The sequence below is a fragment of the Eulemur rufifrons genome, unplaced genomic scaffold, assembly GCF_041146395.1.
Source record: "Eulemur rufifrons isolate Redbay unplaced genomic scaffold, OSU_ERuf_1 scaffold_452, whole genome shotgun sequence".
NCBI classification, from domain to species: domain Eukaryota; kingdom Metazoa; phylum Chordata; class Mammalia; order Primates; family Lemuridae; genus Eulemur; species Eulemur rufifrons.
In genome coordinates this window covers 10491-15000 of record NW_027183234.1, presented here as the reverse complement: position 1 = coordinate 15000, position 4510 = coordinate 10491, and positions in this window count along the sequence as shown.

The following is a 4510-nucleotide window of genomic DNA, read 5'->3' as shown; positions in this document are numbered from 1 at the left end:
CAACCCCAAGCACGCTGCTCGAGGGTGTACCCAACGCAGCAGACGCTGCAGCGGCGACCAGAGGGGGACGCCGGGAACGAGGACGACAACCACCGCTCGGTTTCGGGCACCTTGGAGAACAACCCGGTGCGCTCCGGGGGCACCACAAAAGGGCCACACAGACCCAGCAGCCGCGCGCCAAACGGGGCGCGCGACCGGGCGGGCGGCACGGCCCCGCACCCGTCCGTCGCGGGCAGGGGGGACCCCGGCCAGGCAACAGCCACACAGGGCGAGCGAGGGCTGCCCGCTGCGTCAAGAGGACTCACGACCCCCCGCCAACGCCACGAGGCCGAGGGCGGGGCGACCGCGGTCGGGCCGGATAGTCTCGCACCCGCGCCTCCCACGCACCGCCCACAGGCGGGGAAGGAGAGGTGAGGTGCCCGCGGGCAGAACGAGAAGAGCGGCCACCATTCACCATGAATGGACCGTCCCTCGCCTGGCACGCGGCTCAAGGCCCGGGAGAGCGCGACGTCACCACATCGATCAGGCCCCGAGGACGGGGAGGGTTGGGGGAGGTCAGTCAGACCGGCGAGGACAGCGATCGGAGGAGCCCGCTTCAGCCTCGCCAGCCCCGCCTCCCAAGCACAACCCAAAGACGAGGACCGCCTGACACGCAACGGCACAGAGCCAGCGGGGTAAGGGGGAAGGTTGCCGCAAACCTCCCCCCCTCCCCCGGGTGCCGTCTCTCGAGGGGACAAGAGACCAACGCGAGAGGCGGGCACCACCGTCGGGACACTCCGACGCCCTAGAGCCGGCGCGCGGGCCCAGGCGGTCAGCTCAAAGGGAACAGGGCAGGGCGCTGGATCCCCAGGAACCCAGAACCCTGTCCGCGTGCGGAGGCCCAACCCCTCCAGCGACAGTCGCCGAAGGACAGCGTGTCAGTACTAACCTGCAGGCGGAAGATGACGATATGAGGTGATCAAAAACACCGCGCAGGAAGACGGGGACCGAGCCACTTGAACACGCCTGCCCCCACGACACTCGACACGGCCACCTGTCCCCAGCAGGTCCCCAGCGCCAGCAGACAAGGGGCACTCAGGGACATCTGGTCGGCCCCCGTGGCGTAGAGGGCCAGGGAGGCCCTCACCGTCCACGCGCGCCACCCAGGGCCCAGCACGGGGACTTGTGGAGGAGAAAACATCGGGACGGGACCGCCACGGCCCACGAGCGGCCGCGGGCCGACAGGGGTCGCCCTCGCCGGCCACCCAGGGCCACCCAGGGCCCGGTCCCCGGCCCCAGCACGGGGACTTGTGGAGGAGAAAACATCGGGACGGGACCGCCGCGGCCCACGAGCGCCCGCGGGCCCACAGGGGTCGCCCTCGCCGGCCACCCGCGCCACCCAGGGCCCGGTCCCCGGCCCCAGCACGGGGACTTGTGGAGGAGAAAACATCGGGACGGGACCGCCGCGGCCCACGAGCGCCCGCGGGCCGACAGGGGTCGCCCTCGCCGGCCACCCAGGGCCACCCAGGGCCCGGTCCCCGGCCCCAGCACGGGGACTTGTGGAGGAGAAAACATCGGGACGGGACCGCCGCGGCCCACGAGCGCCCGCGGGCCCACAGGGGTCGCCCTCGCCGGCCACCCGCGCCACCCAGGGCCACCCAGGGCCCGGTCCCCGGCCCCAGCACGGGGACTTGTGGAGGAGAAAACATCGGGACGGGACCGCCGCGGCCCACGAGCGCCCGCGGGCCGACAGGGGTCGCCCTCGCCGGCCACCCGCGCCACCCAGGGCCCGGTCCGCGCCCCCAGAGTAGGACTCGGAGGAAGCCACGGACGACTGGGTGCCACTCACAGGGCTGTCCCTGCCTCCCGAGCGGGAACCAGGGAAAATGGGTAGGAAAGGCGAGGCCGAGGGAGAGGGACACGCATGCACGGGACGGCGGCCGGTCGCCGGACACCCTCCTCTCCCGTCCGCGTGTGCCGTCTCCTTCCTGTCCCCGCGGGGTGGGTCGGGTCTCCAAAGCGGCCACAGCGTGCTGGTCGACCTGCCCGGGCAGCCCCGCAAGCCGCCTGGCTGGCTGAGCCTGGAAGCGCGGCGACAACGTCCTCCCGCCACACAGCCCTGCAGGCCCAAGCTCTGCCTCCCAGATGTCCCAGCCGGCGTCCCGGCACGAACCAGATGGCCCCGCGAAGGCTGCTTGCTTCCCGGAACTCAGCCTCGCTCGCATCGGGGACTGTCCCCTGCTTTGCCTGCTGCACCGAAGATTCAGAGGACAAGAGACTTGTAGAAAAGCGGCCGCCAGGTGGAGCCCGACCACAACCGGCGCCAGCCACCAGAGGTCTGCTGCAAAACACGGGGCAACCCTCTGGAGCCCATCATTTCAGAGTCCAGAAGGTCCCCCGGGGGCATCAAACACAGTCCCCCTACTCCCCACGGAAGCCATCGAAAAATGACGGGTCAGTCTAGGGCCACGCCACCCTGAACGCGCCCAATCTCGTCTGATCTTGGAAGCTAAGCAGGCCCCGGCCTGGCTAGCACTGGGATCAAAGAAAGGATGGGTCGGCCCGACCACCGACATCGTCCACCAAACCCGTCTCTGCACAGACCACAACATAGCCGAGAGACAGACAGGCAGAAACAGAAAGAGAGAAAGGGAGAGAAAGGAAAAGAACAGAAAGAAAAGAGACGGAGAAACAGAGAGAGAAAGTCAGAAAGAAGAAAACAGTAAATAAGAAAAGACAGGAAGAGGGCACGGGGAAGAAAGAAAAAGGAAGGGAGGAAGGAGATAGGAAACACAGAAAGACAGAAGGAAAGAAGAAATAAGGAAAGAAAAGACAGGCAGAAAGAAAGAGAATGAGAAAAAGGAAGGAAGGATGGAAGCAGAAAGAAAGAAGAAAGAAAGAAAGACAGACAGAGACAGAAGGAGGGAAAGAAAGAAAAGAAAAAGAAAGGAAGTTAAGAGAGAAAAAGAAAGAGCACGGAAAGATGGAAAGAGAAAAAGATAGAGAGAAGGAAGGAGAGAGACAGTATAGAAAGAGACAGAAAGGAAGAAGGAAGGAGAGAGAAAGGAGAGAATGAGAAAGAAAGAAGGTAGGAAAGTAGAAAGGGGGAAGAAAGATGGAAAAAACAGAGATAGAAACACAGGATAACAGGAGAAAGGAAGAGAGGAAAGAAATACGGAAGGAAGGAAGGCAGGCAGGCAGGAAGGAAGACAGGAAGACTGAAAGAAGGAAAGAACAAAGAAGTAAAGAAAAGGCAGAAGGAGGAAGAGAAAGAAAGAAAGGGGGGGGGGAGAGATGATAGGATGAGAAAACCTTTCTGTCGTGGAATCATAAAACCCCTTCCTATCTTAGGATCATGAAACCCAGGGTGGAACTATGATACACTTCACATTCTCAGAGCACGCCGGCTGGTGAAACAAAGAAAGAAGTCAGGGACAGAGAGAACACATTCACGGGGCCTGGCCGGGGGCCAGGGTGGGGCGGCCCGAGGCTGTCGCCAGAGCCATCTCTGTGGCAGGACGTCGCAACACGCCTACCGGATTTTCCCATAACGCTCGCCCGCCGCCAGGTGACCCCCGTCATCCACCGATCCAAGTGTCAGCCTGGAAAGGACGGGCTCCCTCGTGGGGGAGGGAGCGTGGGGGCGGGAGTGGGTACACACTGGGTCGCAGGCCTCCTCCCGGCCCCTCTCGGACCACGTCTCTCAGCCCTCGGGCACACTCCCCACCACTAGTCGACCAGAGAGCCCCCGGGGGCGGGGGGCCGGAGGGGGGCGTCCACGGCAGGGAGAGAGGACAGGGACCCATCGGCCCGTGCTAGATGCCACGGGTGGAGGCAGGACCTGCTGAAGACACACGAACAGTACGGAGAGGTTCAGAGCGGGGCCTAGGCGCAGCCACTCACGATGATCTCACAGTTGGACTATCTGTCACGGTGGACCGAAGCGCATGAAGTGGGCGCTCCCGGAAACGGCGTGTGTGTGTGTGTGTGTGTGTGTGTGTGCGCGCGCGCGCGCGCGCGCGCGTGTGCCTGTGTGTGGGAGGGAGAGAGAGAGAGAGAGAGAGAGAGAGAGATGGGAGAAGACGGTCGGTACATTCACTCACTCCTGTACCCGGGCCAGTCGTTTCTCCCGAAGGACAGAAATCCATAAAACACCCACGTCTAAAGAGTGTTTACACAGAGCTAACCCTAGGTCGAATCAGTCTGGAGTCGAGTGCGGGGAATCCTATGGTCCCAAACTGGGACTCCAGTCCCGGCCCCATAGCAAAAGGGGGTCATTTCTCAGAAAACGCACGCACACAGAATCGGGTAACGTTTATACAATTTTATACCGTGGTAGTGACTTCCTTCCCCGCCCCCGTGTTCTTAGGATCGGTCTCACTACATAGTACTTTTTTTTTTTTTTTCTGAGCTTTATTTTATTTTATTTTATTTTACTGTCATTTCGTTAGAGATGATGGGGAGGGGTGGCGGGGGAGCAGGGCATAGTTCACTCACTGGAAGCCTCAAACTCCTGGGCTCCAGCGATCCT